At 38.5% G+C, this 15803-nt stretch overlaps 1 long non-coding RNA gene across 4 annotated transcripts in view; it reads left to right on the top strand.

Annotated features, from left to right (window-relative positions):
* Positions 1 to 15803, top strand: part of LOC137479433 (uncharacterized) — a 513525-nt gene that overhangs the window by 272148 nt on the left and 225574 nt on the right. For 3 of the 4 annotated variants that reach the window (XR_011002245.1, XR_011002246.1, XR_011002243.1), the window contains one exon: positions 5379 to 5419. The exons of the other annotated variant lie outside the window; for it this stretch is intronic. This is a non-coding gene — a long non-coding RNA (uncharacterized lncRNA). The remainder of the gene's footprint in view (positions 1 to 5378; positions 5420 to 15803) is intronic. 4 annotated transcript variants of the gene reach the window in all.

Below are 15803 nucleotides of genomic sequence, written 5' to 3' on the forward strand. Positions count from 1 at the left end.
ACCCAGTGGAATAACAGGAGGTCTTCACACCCCAGCCTGGGGTGTTAGATAGCTGAATCTTTAACCTAGCTTGATGTAGGCCCATCACTTTCTGTATGCAGTATTACAAAGCCAGCTATGTACTGAACTTTTTAATCTAAGTCCACATGACCAGATATTCCTTGAGAGATCATAGGGACAACCACTGGATTTCAAATAAGACACCAGAGCTTTTGCTTTCAAGGCTGTTATCCTCAAGGCTGGGAGGAGGTCTTGCTTAAATTTTCCTGATTAAGACTGTAGTAGATGACACTGGCAGCTGAAAAGGTGTCAGGTGTCGATAACTGTAAAATCTAAATAACAAACTACCCAAGGCTCTACTGAAGAGAAATCTCAAGAGCTAATTTATGGGAAAACACAGCCTATTGTGTTTTGGTGCTTTTTTGATCGTTTGCTACCATTGTATTAATGATGATCTACACATACTACTTCTGCATTCTGTAGACCTAGTTCTTTTGCTAGAATCAGAATATGAAGTGTGAAAAGGTGACCATCTGAAATATGTTATTTCTATGCCACTGTGTGCCTCAGTGGCAACAGAAAGGATTTGGATTGTTTGCCTGCTGTTTTCTGTTACTCACCTTGAAAGAAAGAGGAAGGTAGCATGGTCTGTGTCCTCTGCAACCACAGCCTTTTCTAAATGCTTTGGTGTGTTATTGTAACTTGCCTTTTTCCCTCTTAAAAGTCTCTCTGTACTACATTATAAATACCAATAAAATGTTAGTAGAAAAAAAAGCACATAAAATTCATGTTATTTGTTTTAGACGTCTACAAGATACAGTCAGTGTAGGAGGCTGGAATTTTTTTACAAGGGGGAGTATTATTTTCACTTTTTAATTTCACATTGACCAATATTTTTACTTAGGGTAAAATAAAAACATACATTTTCCTGAGCCTTTACCAAGATAAATTTTCTGAACATTAGGCATTCCAGGATATATAGCCAGCTCCTCCTGAGAGGCCAACGGATAGATCGGTTTTCTTTGGAATACAGTTTTCTCCATCTCCCATCAGCTCTTGCCTGTGTCAGCAACATGGAGCATCATGGACAAAGCAAAGCAGCTTTAAAATGGACTGGCCACCACCTTCTCATGTCTTCTGTCCTATCATGGTTTAGGTCACGGATTGTGGTCAAGAGAAAATACTGGCCTTTCAAATAGATTACTATTTTGACAACTGTTTTTCTTTTATGAGTATCAAAGCATATTATTTGGGAATTTACAGTGAAAAGTGTATTTCAAAATATTGTAGTACTCATTTTTATATTCTTGAAGTAGAGGTCCTAAAGTGACTAGCAGCTTTCATACCAAATCAAATCAAGTCTGTAGTGCAGTGCAGGCACTGAGTTCTTCTGTGTGATGTAGCTAAACAAGTCCTCATGTGTATGAGAAATAATCTCTGTGAAGGGCTGAAGTATCAGCATCTGCAGCACTTGGAGGAGTGGACTATTTCTCACAGCCAGAAGAGTGCAAGGGAGGGTCTGAATTATAGTCCATGTAGCAAAATAACCACTTTCTCCATTGTGAACATTGTGAATATATAATTATTTAGTGACAGCAGATAGTTTAACATTCACCTTCTATTAGCTGGTTACTGATTCTTCTGTGTTGACTTGCCTGCTTGGCAAATTGAAAAAACACAATCAAAACAAAGAAATGGAGCTGTCTGCACTCTGGAAAGGACTTTAGATTTGTCTCTGACAGTGATCCATGGCAGACACTTGAGATAACAAGTATCTTCATTTGTTCTACATTAGGAAGGTGTGGGATGATTTTTCTCCCAATTCAATGCATTGATAATACATAATGTTCTGAGATTGGTTTAAATTTGGAAGAAAGTACTTTATTACTCCTTTAACAGTGCTTTTTAAACTCAGTTCTGATAACTGGCCTTTTTTGTTTGCTTCTGTAGAAGTTGCATGAGTTTTATATATTGGAAAATTTTTTGTGCCGTGTATGTCCAGTGGCTATAAATGGTACCAAATATTTTGAATTCTCCAACTTTTAATTTGATTACAGATTTTTTGGGCTCTTTATCATGATAGGAAAGACATGATTTACTTTGTCTCTGCCATTCAATAGCATGCTTCCAATATGTCCTCATCTTGTTCATCTCCCTTCTAGAATAAATAATCTTCGTCTTTTCAGAGCATTCAAACAGTCTGATTGTTATTCATTGTATCTCACTCACCCAACACTTCTTTATTCCTTTCTTTTGGCAGCTGTAGATTTTACTGGGGTTTTGTTTGCTATTTTAGTTCTTGCTTTTGGCATAAAAGGTTTGTATTTTCTATGTTGGTGTACATTACCATTGTCAACAATTAATTTTGGGTCCCTTTGCATAGCTGCTTGTGATGCCTTAGCATATTATCATTATCCTCCTTTGTCCTGAGATAAATACTCCTCCATACCCTGCAGATGCTGCCAATCTCACTGCTGCTGGACCTCCCAGAGCGTTAACAGGACCTGAATGCCATACTCAGCTTCCTGCTGCACAAATTTTTACCCCAGCAGTATCTCTTCTTAACCACTTGGCTTCCTTAGTAGCTTGTCATGAAGAAGCTTGTCACAGGCTGGCTCTGCCTGCAGTTACCTTGTGTCAGGTGGCTTTCCTTACCTTGCTGTAGTACCGACAGAACTGTGCTGAATCTCAAGAGATTGAGACCTAGTTTCCTATTTGAATCAGTTTACCAAATTCACCTGGTCAGATATGGGATGGATGATTCAAGTCTCTAATTCCTTGATCATTCTGAGATGACACTTATGCACTGGAGGGACACTATTCCCATGGTCCAACTCCTTTGGAAAAGAACCTTTCTCAAGTAAGAGCTTGTCTTTTGCCAGCAGCCCAGCCAATTTATACTTAAAGATCTTCTGGACTTTTGGTGTAATGTCATCATCTCTGCCTGATGACTCATTGTTTTTATAATTATGACTTTGCTGAAGAACCTTTTCCCTGACACCTCAGTTTCCCGAAGTATATCGTCCCTATTAGCTTAGCAAAGAGGAAGGAGCTTGGATCATGGTCCTCACCTACAAATCTCTATGACATGCCTGGGAACATTAAAGTGTGCCCTGCAGTTCATGATATTTTCTAATAAAACCAGATTTAGAGATATGACAATCCACCACAAGTAGCAATACTTTCCCCCTCAAATTCTGGTCCTTTTTGCCAGTTTAATAAAAGTAGAGCAGTACATTGAGTCTTTTTTTCCTACCCTTTTGTCTATTTTCCAATTTACATGGTAATAAATTGGTAAGTGGGACAAATAAAATTTTGTGGATAGGTCCCATTTTTGTTCTCATTTGTCATTGAAGAGAAAATTAAAATTTTGGTTGAAAAATCGCAACTTTCCACATAAAGTGTTACATCAAAGTTACAGAGTTCAGCTTTCCTTCCATTTTCATCCCACAATCACCTGAAATTCTTCCATTTGTTCTGATAAATTTGCTTCTAATATACATGTCATATATTTATTTTGCCACCCTTGAAATTCTTTGCTGGAATTTTAAAGAAAATAAAGGGAAAAAAACCCTAGTGAATGGGATTTGAAAAGTGCCAAGCTTACAATCCAGAGAGAGCAGTACTCAGCACCATTAAGGATAACAAGAAGAATAATTCTCTGGTGGGGACTCTAATAAGTGTAGTCGTGTGCTGTACTAAAGAACACATGAAAATGGATGTGGTATAACAAAATTATTCATAAAGAGAAACGCAAGAGGTTGTCATGCTGAGTGGTTACATGCAGTTATGTGGAGCACTAACAAGGTTACCACTAGAAGCAGAGTGCTGGGGTGCTCACAGATGTTTTCTAACTAGCATTGAGTGTAAACTGTTTTTACCTTAGAGTATATAGACAAAACTGGAGTTGAAAGGGTGCTACATCTTTTTACTAATTGTTAATAATTCAGAGCCAAATGGCAATAACAACTCATGTAGGTCAGTGTAACAGCCACAGCAACTTCAAGATGTTTGATGGAAGGTTTTCAGGCTACATGCTTTACTGCTCTTTCTCCTGGATTATTTTTGATACACTATGATCATATTCTCACCCTGTGCTTTATAAATTAGCAATGAAATGTGTGCATGCATGTGTGTGTATGCACACACAAATGTCAATGAAATATAGCAAACAAACTGAAATACTCATTGGAAAAGTTTACTGTGCGAGCAAGGAACTCTTCCTAAGCTCTTACTGTAACATTTCAAATGGTAATGTTAGAAAACCAGAGGCTGAAACTTTGTTCATATTCCTGAAGTACAAAATGTCTAGGAAGTGCAGTAATTCAGAGAGTGGCTAAGTGTTGTTCCAGCAGCTCACTGAGCTAAAACATCATTTACCCGCAACATCAATATGATCTGAGTTTTATACTATCATTTAAACATTTAAACAGTAACAGATTTGCAGCACAGACTTGAGATATGGCTGTAACTAATACTGTAACAAAATCAATAGACAAATGTTTTAGAGAAGGGCAGTCGCTGCTGTTCTCACTGATGTGTGTTTGTGTGCATAGCACAGTCAGACCAATGTGCTTTGAATTCAGCTCATAGGAAGGAGATTTAAGCTCAGGGATTTAAAGCATTCAGACTTCTTCAGACCAAAATCATATCAAGACATGGCTAGGGGTATCAGTGGCCATGTCTAGAGCCAATAAAAATCTGTGGAAGTGTTTTTCTACTGAAATTGGCCTTTGGGGATTTGCCTTTAAGATTACATTTTAATTGAAGTAGTGAGCCAGTTCTGCATGTGGTGGAAGCAAGAGGGCTGCTAATATTAGCGCTCCTCAAGAGCCCTGCAGATTCTGCCAGGTTAGTTAAGGTGTTTCTACTGGACTTAGACTTCAAGATGTGGAATGATGAAACAGTTTGTACTGTTTCATCAGTGCCTCACATCTTCAGAAGTTAATTTTAGGCAAGCTATTAGTGGTCATGGTGCTGAGCTGGGATAGAAGCTATTTGCTTTCACATTTTGGGTATTTACATCAATAACCATAAGCATTTTCTCACCTTATAACATCCTTCATTTAAAAATTTATATATAGAAACAGGATTAAAATGTAAAAGCTGAAAGGATGGACAGAATCTCTGTGACCTGTGGCAAAAAAAATATCTCTGTAAATATCAAGCATAAAAACTATAACTTGGAGCATTTACCTCTGGAAGTTATAATGTGCTGAATGCCTAATCCACACACCTCAGTCGTTAAAGTTACTAAATAGGTTTTTCTTCATATACAGGTCTTTTACGCTGCATTTTTGGGCTTAGAGTGCCAACCTAGTATTCAAAGCCTATTTCATAAGAAACTAATTGTCTTTTTCTTTTATTATTTTCCCTAGATTAGCTGCCCAGGAAGAGAGTCAGAAATAGAAATCATTAGGTAAATTTAAGAATTAAAATGTTCTTCTCTCACCTAAACAAGAAAATGCAATGAACAGTTTTAATATGAAATAGGGGTTAAAATAATTTGATTTGCTTCTCAATGAAGAGTGATTGTGCATGCAGCTCGAGAGGAGCAAGCAATACCAGGAAGGTAATTTTAGCTAATGTATTTTAGTCTACTTTTAGGACTGGCTGAAGGCACATGTATGATCTGTTTCTATTGTGCAGCTGACAAGTTGTAACTTGTGAAGTTACAGGAGCAAAATCCCTTCTAAGCAGGAGCCTCTCTGCTAAGATATGAATCTGAGGTCCTCTTCTAATTGCCAACAGTAATCAGTTTGTTCATGTGCTAGAAATATCTCTTGTTGGCAGAGTACAAAAGGGTTAATGAATAAGTGATGCCAAAAAACAAACCCACGTGTTGCATTGGGAAATGTTTCTGCAATAGTGTGTCATTGTTCGGGTGAGGAAATGTCACGTGCAGCTTCAGACTATTTATACTGTCTAAAATCAATTTTGAAAAATGTAAGCACTGGCCACAGTGGGGCCCTAGCAAGGATTTGAAATAAACCTCCCAGGAGGAGGATGTAATTATTTTCTCTTAATATCTAAAATATCAGGTTTAAAGGGAGAAGGTAAAAGCATTCATTCAGCACAAGTGCCTCAGTGTGTTTATTGAATGGAATCACACAGTCTGGAGGCCAGCACTGTGCTGCCTCACATGCCTGCTATCCCACTAATTTTGCTGGGATTAGAGTGGGTGTAAATGAGCACAGAATTTAGCCACGGGATTCTAAATCCACTTTGGCTGAAAAACCACATGTGGGCATGTGTACACCTCCATGCACAGGCACACACGGTCTGCCCTGTGCCGCTGCAGGTGGAGATTGCTGTGGTATGCTTTTGGGGTGGGGTCCCCATGGCAGGAATGCCAAAAATCTTTTTCATCTTATTCACTTCAGAGAAGTTATAGCTGGCCTTGACAGTGGTATTTTTGTCTTCAAAATGTACTGCTATTTCAAAAACTAGTTAAACACACTTAGTTGAAGAAAGCTGTATTGCTTTAGTAATTTGCATTTGTGAGCTTCCACCTGTCAGCCAGTTTGACTGTGCCCAAATGAGACAGCCACACAACAGCTTCTTTGAGCAACAGCAAATGACCAAGGGGAACTGAACAGGAAGAACTTGTAAACTCTTTGCAATGCTGAAAGATATCCATGAGTCTTTAACTGAAGATAAACTTGGAGAGACTGCTATTGGTGAGATATTCTTCTTCCCAGCTAGAGACAGATGTAGAGCTGAACTTTAGCCATTTGTGTGTGTGAAACCAAAGTGAAAGTCATATCCAGAAGGTTGTTAAGTTGCTCTGAAGCTCTGTGAAGGCTGAAGGTCAGAGTGAGTCCTCCTATCTTAAGAATTACTATAGTGTCTTATCTCCTAGTGATAATGCTTGGTCTTGCAAAGCAGCGGAAATCTCTTGAAAATTATTTCCATTGCTCTTTGCCATCATTAGTAGAGAGTTTGTATTCTCCTGCTCTCAGGAGGATCAACAAGCATCAGCAAGGATCAACAAGGGTCTGCACATCTGTGTGATGTTAGGACCATGTCAAATTAGAGTCAGGGCCTGAGCTCAAATTTCAGATATATCCAGGTAACTGGAATCCAGATGCCATCTTTTACTCTGTGCCTATCTCTGATTTTACTCAGATGGAGTAGGAGCAGACCAAAACAGGCCAGGTCTGTCCAACAGAGGAGATTTAAAAGTAAAGATGTGAGATCTACAGGAAGGATTGCTGCTATCTCTGGGCCATATTGTGTCATTGATTTTTAGGTTGATTTCTTAACTGATTCCAATTGTGACTTAGACTTAAAAACTGATGATACAGTATGGCCTTACATGATGAAGGGTAAGGGCTTGGGTTTGCTCACAGCTGCAGTGGTGTAAATCCTGAGTCACTGCACTCAGCTGGAGTTAGGTCACTTGTGCTGGAAGAGCTTAGGGCCTGTTCTTGTGGAGTCAGGGAGAGGACCCACAGCACATCAGCTGCTTCAGAGAACCATCTGCACCCTCTCTCCCCTCAGCTATTTAGATAATTCAAGGCAGTTTACATCTCTATGCAAAAAGAATAAACAAGTATTGAAGTAACCACAGGATAAAAGCATGCACACAGGCAATTATGAGAGAGCAGCTGATGCACTGTAAGTTCACACCCTATGTTACCCTGTGGTAACTTGTTTGTAAGCTGCTTCTCTCTGAACATGGTACTAGAGAGCAGGCTGCAGCCCTTTGCATCACCCTAATGACTGCTTCTCAGAAAATATTTGCAGCCTGTTAAGCTCTTACAAGAAATAAAGAAAAGGGATGGGCTAAAAAAAGTCTTCCTTCTGGGGATATTTTCCCAAGTAAGAGCGGCCTAACAGTTCTTATTAGTTAGTATCTAATGATACTTAAACGTAGTCCAATTGCTATTCCTAAGATTCCAGTTTCTATCTGCTAGAATTTGTTATAGCCGTCAATAAACAAATCATGGTAATAATTACCGCAGTGCCTGCTGATACCTCTGTGGTTAACATTATTCATTAGTTTTATTATAATTCTGTGTTTACTAGGAGTTGTAACTTGGACAGAGATCCTGCTCTTCAAGATGAATTTACCCATATAGTTATAAACTATTCCTTAAGTTTTTAAATCCGGGTATTTTTACATTTACAAAATGCCAAAAAATGAGTGCTTAAGAATGGTTTACCATGTAAGAAAGCTTTTTGTTATTTTTATTTGATAATTTAAAAATCCCATTGTTTGCCAGAATTCCACTCAGACCAACAATGAAACAAGTTAACACCTCAGTTGCTGGGACATAATAAACTACAAAATGGCCCCAAGCATGCATTTCTTTCCAGAAATCCTCAGATCTTGATGAGTGCATGGAAATATTACTTGGGAACATATTGTGCTCTTGGAGGTACTGAAACCCACAAAACAGAGAACTAACTTCAGCCTTCAAATATATCCATGCAACTCAATGAACTACATTCTGATTAATGTTATAATTTGGCCCAGAAAATTTAGGGCAAAGGCTAAACCTTTTGGTCAACACATAACAGCACTGAGCCATTGCATAAGTCTCAACCCTCTTTCTTGTCTTACAAATCATTGGTCCTGAAATATCTATTAAAGGCATAAATGGGTAATTTATAGATGAAGGGCCAAATTCACCAGTGCTGGGTCTGGAAGATATAAATAACGCTTTCTTGTTTCAGCATGGCTCATTGCACTCTGCCTTCCTTTGGTGTTTTCTGATGATGGAAGGAGATTAATTTAATTTGTGGTTGGGATTTCATCCTCGCTGTTAGCAGCTGCTGAATCAGTGCATTCCTCTCTTACTCTGGTCATTTGCTTCTTGGCTGTCTAGCGCACATTTTGGGCAGCTGTGGTACTTGCATTCCTCTACTGCCACCACTGAACAGGACACTGGGCTTTGCACAGATTGGTAGAAGCTGACATCATTTTGGTTTGGTTACGGAATTTTAGCTTAAATTTGTTACTTCTGATGAGTACTACTAAGTGACTTGACTGTCAGTCTCCTAATCAACACTCTACTTGGACACATTTTTTTTTAGATTAATAATATAATCAACCAATTGTAGATCAAAGAAAAAGTCTGGTCTAGAAATCAAAATTGTGTTTTGATTGGGTTATATTGGAATATTTATGGAAAAATTCCTTTGACCAGAAAAACTATGATAAACTACATGCTACATTAAACTTTAAAAAATGGACCTGCTTTATGTTGCTTCCAAAGGGCAGATCATAATCCAACAGTATCTGGTCAATGCTGATGGATAAATGGGCACTGTACTTAAAACACTGGGGAGCCTTGAGGCCGGAAATGATATTCATTTATAGGTACTGGTGCTTCGTTAGGAAATCATAGCTGTGAACTAAGATTTTACTAGTTCTTGTAATGTAAAAATCTGATTACTTTGATTCTGTTCATTAGTGACTTTTCAACTAGAGGCTTTAGCAATAAATTTGAGCAAAACTGAGACTGTTCAATTTCAAAGCTATTCCAGGAAAAAAAAACACCTCTGCTGGTGTTTTATATTATAATTTATGACATCTATCATTCTAATAGATTTTCTCTATGATTTTTCCATGATATCATGAGTTCAAAATGCTATCTTTTCTCCTTGATATTGTGCTTTTTAGAAAAGCAATCCCTTTTCTAGTTCTGTCCTTTGAAGTAGCTCATAGCATGAGAGGTCCAGCATTAAGAGTATTTAGGCTAAACCACACAGAAACCCCAATGGAAATCAGCAGGTAAGCACAGCATCAGCTCTTTAAATGTTAAAAACAAACCAAAATATTTTAGAGGACAAGGGGGTGACTGAATCGTTTTTATGTATACAAAAGCAAATAGGATCAAGTTTTGCATATCATGTACTCTGATACTCTTAATTAGAAACAAATTAGTATATTGGGATTAATTTTCTGGAAACCAGGAAATCCTGTACTTGGAGTAAATGTAATAAGGTTAGTGTACTAATTGCCATGCTGCAGGGATGTTACAGAACAGCAGATTACATGCAGTTTCAGTATATGCACATACATGTATTTACATGGACTTTTTCTCCAAATTAGGAAGAGACTTTATACTAGGACATGGTCACTGTCTTTCTGCAAGGAATTACTTTTTGGTATTATGTTTAAACTTTTAATTGGCTTCAGAAATCAAATTTATAGTGTAATTTGTTGAGGTGTGTTGTAGGTAGCACTTCTTTGCCAGTGGTCTTTGAGAGAACCAGCAGATAACAAAGGGATGGTCCCTACTGCTGGTCTGTAAAAAGAGGTGCTGTATTTCTCTCAGCTATGAGGAGATACATGTGCTGTGTTTCCAGTTACTTAACTGCATTATAAAAATAAGCTATATAAACATTTCCACAGTTTAGTTCTGTACCTTAAACACTGCTATCCTTTGTCATGAATAAAAAGGAAGCTGCCCATGGAAGTATATTTTGCAGTGTAAACTTAAGTATAGCGCACAAGAGCCTTGAACTAACCTGTGAATGCATCCATTGTTTTGAGTTATTATAGGGGCAAAGCTTAACTCACTGAAGTTAGGTACTCTCACTCCATATTAGTAAGATGCCTGAAAATCCTAAATCATATGTGAATGGATTAGTTCAGGGCAACCCATTTAAAGAGACTGTCCACACTGTGAATTTGAACCATTATCTTATATGTGACAGAGGATGCAGAGCTGTATATATTCTAGTCTCCATTTTAGATGGATACCTATGTCAGCAGTATTGTAAGTACCTGTACAGTCTGCCTCTATCATGTTCTTTTTAGGCCCAGTATATTGGTATTAATTATGCTACATGAGAATAATAATTATGTTTTAATAAAATTTGCAAAATAATGTGTCCATCAGACTAGGATTATTTACATAGACCACATAGTTGTAGTTTGGAGGTTTTGTATATGCAGATAAATCAGAACAATGTCTTTCCTATATTTCCATGTGTGTGTTTTATTTTTTTAAATACAAGAAATATAAAACAAAGAAAAGTAAGAACTACAAGAATGATTAGACATCTTGTAAAAGGTTTCTTAATGCTGCTGCTGACCTTCTCAGTCTGTTCTGCTTTGCTTTGGTATGTTTAACTGCCCCGGGAGGTCATTATCAGACAGTGGTGACTGTTTTGTCAGGTCTTATTGTTTAATTAGATCACAGTTTATGTCAAAATTCTAAAATTCTTTTGGCACATGCCAAAATTTTCACAGTTTTTAGTTTTTAAGTTGAAATATTTCTCAAACAATAAGCAGCAGCTACAAGGGAGTAGACAAATTTATTTAATATTTACAGTGTGCACTTAAAAAATTGTGCCTTGGGTTAAATTCATTGAAATGTGACATCTTATTTTCAAGACTATCCTATGGGTAGTCCCTTGAAACTTGTATTGACATTAATATAAGCCTTAAGATATAGGCCTGGCAAGGCTCAAGTTATCTATAGTAAAGCTAGTTTTTTCTACTGATCTTGACTCCAATCATCTGAAATGGTATAAGATTGTGTAAACAAACCCTCATCTACAGAATTAGAAAATGATGTTTTTGATATGCCTTTCCTGCCCTTGAAATTATATGCCTGAAGTATGCACTCTGTGATGTACCAGGTTCCAGTAATGGTAAGATAATTGGACAAATTTCTAGGCTAGAGGTAAATGCCAAACAGCCATACCACAGATTTGTTGCTTGGATGATCTACTTGCTCCTGAATAAGGCAAACTACCTATCTTTTTATTTACCATATTTAATTAGAAATTAATGGAAAATAGGTATATGACTCATGCCTCAGCATTCTAGTCAAGAATAAATTTTCAGTTGCCATATTCTTATTCATCTTGTACAGAGCCAAATCAATTAGTGCCTTTGGAAAGATGCAGTGCTCAAACTGAATCAAAAGTGATGATATTCAAAGGATCAAAACACTAAATGACCTCATACACGTCCAATATTCTGGAAAATATATCTCCTTTTTCCAGTTCTCTTGTATGGCCTGATAAAGTGTATCATTATCTCTCTCAAGACACTTGGTATCTCTGAGCAAAATAGACCCAAAAGCCCCAGATCTCCCTAACAATTAGTAAGGCTGTCCTGTGTCTTGATGCTTTAGTGTATGAGTCAGGCAATCATACAGACTTTGGGGGGTAATTTGTTTCTCCAGAACTATCATCCTTCAGTATCTCAGTTTCACTGTTCTGCAAGCATTTCTCTGTTGAATATTTATAGTGATTGACCCCACTGCCAGGGATTGCTGTGAGCTCTGTAGTATATCAGGGTTTAGGCATTTGATAGAGCAGGGTCTGTGCTATACCTGCAGAGCAAGCACTATCACTGTCCCTCCCCATGTAGCACAGGAGCTGAATCACTCACAGACAGATAAATGACAAGTGTAGAACCCAGACAAGAGCAAATGGTGGTGTAAGGTAGGGACTAATTACTGCTGCTGTTAGGAGTAAAGCCCATAAGGAGAGCAGATATAAAATGAGGCTGCCCCAAACAGGCTGGAGCTGCTTTGGAGTGACTCTGGGGAGGGACCATTGGCTTGAGAACCCTAATGTCTCCTACCTTGTCTTCCTTGAAGGCAAAATGGCAAAAAATAGTGACTGATGCACTGAGGAGAGGTCCAAAAGTGACCATATGCTAGCCTATGGTTTGGGTTTGAGGTTTCCAGCACTCATGAAAGCTGTAAGCCCTCATCATGAAGGCAGCAAAGTGGACAGGATTTCTGCCAAGAAAAGGACAGAGTTTGTCCAAAGTGGACAGGGTATCTGCCAAGGGTTTCATGAGGGGACCCTGTACAAAACAGGGAACCGGGAACATGTTGTAGTCATCCTAATCAGGCACATTCTCAATCGTGAACAAGATCTAAATCTACCTGAGGCCTGATGGAGCAATCAGCCCAGGTATGAATTTGGCTCCATTTCCCCTGCCCTGTACTTGATCAAAGCAAGGGGCATTGCACAAGCCAAACCTGCCCTGCAAGCACCCAGGGCTCAGTCACTCATTTGATGTGCTCAAGGCCTGTCAGCCTCACTCATTTCCTGCCAAATGGCTCCTGTTTGACCAATGCTGCCTTGTTGTATCTCAGATTAGCTGTTTTCTAGCCTGGAGCTAGACTGGGCCCCTCCCTGGGATCAGGCACAGGCTCAGTTATGTCTTCTGTCACGTTGAACCTTTCCCATGCTGGAGAAATTGTGCAGCCCTCTACTGTCTGGGTAGAGACTTGCAGACAAATTTTATTGGCAGTCCCTTTGGGTCTGCATTCAGCATTTTCTCAGACTGGCCATTTTTTTTTAGCCCTTCTCTATTAACTCACTCTGTGGTAGCTTTTGATAACTGCCTCAGTTGCAGGGCTTTGCTCATATTCCTAGGAGGTGTATTGAGCTGTATTTCCTCACCGTGTTTGCTCTCTGTAGAGTGTACTTATTGTCAGATTCCCTAATTGCTCCGTTTCTATGTGGCACATAAAAACCATCTCAGAAGGCATCCTCAATTTACTATGTTGACTTATAGAGGCTAGAGAGAAAGCAGAGAGGAGCCTTTCACCCTCATAGCTCTATAGAGAAGATCGTCATGTTAACTCTGCATAGTTGGGGATAGGGCCAACTCTCTGAGGATAAGCATGCCCCATGTTTTCCCATGCCTCAAAGCATGAGGAAAACCAGATCCACTCTAGATGTGAAAGAGGGTTTTGAAAAATTGGTCAGGAGTGTGAACCATTTCTGCAGGGTCTTTGCTGTAATGCCTAATATTTGTGTCTCATTCACAGAGGGAAGGATACCGTGTCTTACTGGTTTGGGAGAAAACCTAGCTCAGCCTTGAGCCCAGCTCTTGACTCATAAAGACTCATTTTGTTTGACAAAATGACTGTTTTTTTGACATCTGATTAATCTGCATTTTTCTCCTTCTAGACCTTTTTGCTGAGCTGTGGTTAAGGCTTTCTGTTACTATTTTATTAATGAATACTATGAGGGATAAGTATGTATATTGTGTTGCATGCGTGTGACATAAGACAATCTCTGCCTTGAGATACTGGCAATGTAATACAGAAATAATACAGAAACAGTTACTCTAAAATGTGAGGAATCCAATTTTCTTTTCATTATAGATAAATGAAGTAATAATTAATGTAGCAAAAAATATAGTAAACAAACGTAGTTAATAAAGAACAATTTTTTTAAACTTCAATTGCCAAATTTATTTTGACAAACTTTTAGAAATTAAATTGATAAAATTATGCAATGTGACAGTATTTATACTCAGAATCAATATGTATAGTAGTATGTTTCAGGCTGAGTTCATAAGGTTGCAACTGCTTTGTAGGAGATACTACAGTGTCACATGACTTTCCTACAGAACAGTATTGACAAATAAATGCTGCTGGTGATATTAAAAGAGCACATTGTGTACATGTATTTGTAAACAAAGTATGCTATTAAATTATTACTTAGCATTTATTCAATTATTAACTAACTCTCAATTACCATGTACAATTGGAACTTTAGTGCTCAACTGCTTTATTAGATAGGAGCAATGTGCAATTATGGTTTCCCATAGTTATATATAAGCTCTTTTCAGAGAATTAGCTCACGTTAGCCCTCCCCACAAGCAACTGATTACCTGAATATCTGTGGATTCATTGTGTCTAGCACACAAGCTCTCATTGCCCAGAGCCCTGTCTAGGTACTAAAAACACCTTCCCAAAGCATTACTATGGTGTTTGAGACGTGCTTATGGTATTTTGAGCTCTCCCAATGAGGTACTTTCAAAGCTTGCTCTTAGCGTGTTTTCTGGCATTGTAACCAGCGCGGGGCTGTGTTTATGGTGCAGGCATTAGCATAGTGGCATACTGATGTGAATGTGCCCACAGTGCTCGTAGTGAGGTGACAGCACCTTACAGCACCATTTTGACTTTGACAGTTATTCCTGGCCCACTGTTATGGACAGCTGGTTGCTTTCTGACACAGGGTAATGGGAGCTGCTGCCTCAGGTTGAAGCAAGATGCAACCAAACCTGCATACAAGGAAGCTCTCTTAACCCCTGCCTGAGGTCAGGGAGGCCAGGGTCCTATGGAAAAAACTGTTGAATTTGAACTAGTTTGGCCTGCACATGCTGTAATATATGATGTTTATATATATCTCCAGCAAGTAAGATGCTATTTAAGCTAATGGTAATGGATAGAAAAGATGCTGAGAGAGGCTTTCTCTCTCAGACTTTGATTCTCACCAGGTTTTGTTCTCCTCTGCCTAGAGGGTGGATTGCAGATGGAGCAGTTGCCTGACATTTATAAAGAAACTTCTCTCCTATTTAATTTTCAACAATGCTGCTAATAAGTTCTTAAAGCTGCTTCTATTAACTTAGCATGTGGTAGCTTTCTGTGCTCTCTCTCTGCCTTTTCTGTACATTCTCTGTTGGCTCTTTGTAACCTGCAAACCTTATTCATCTCTGTAGATTTATGTATTATAGCAATAGATTGGAATTAGGTATCTAGCCCACACAAACCTCATACTACTGGTGAACCATATTCTTAAAGCCTTGGCTTTGATGTCACTATTAATCAGCACTTGACTTTCAGTTAGATTTCTAGTTTGCAAATGTGGGGATCAAAACAGATATTCAGGTTTGTTGAGGGCTGTTTGAATGGCTTCAGGCTGTTCTTTGAGACTGTACTGGGGTGAAGCAAATGAGCAAACAAAACGTTCTGTTAGCAAAATGAGAAGCTTTTAATTTTCCTTTAACAGATTGGGAATTTAGATTAACCTGTTCACATCATCATGAATCACCAATGCAGTGTCTAAGGTATGTTTTGGTT

This window comes from Anomalospiza imberbis, chromosome 9 (genome assembly GCF_031753505.1).
Source record: "Anomalospiza imberbis isolate Cuckoo-Finch-1a 21T00152 chromosome 9, ASM3175350v1, whole genome shotgun sequence".
In the NCBI taxonomy this organism is placed as follows: domain Eukaryota; kingdom Metazoa; phylum Chordata; class Aves; order Passeriformes; family Viduidae; genus Anomalospiza; species Anomalospiza imberbis.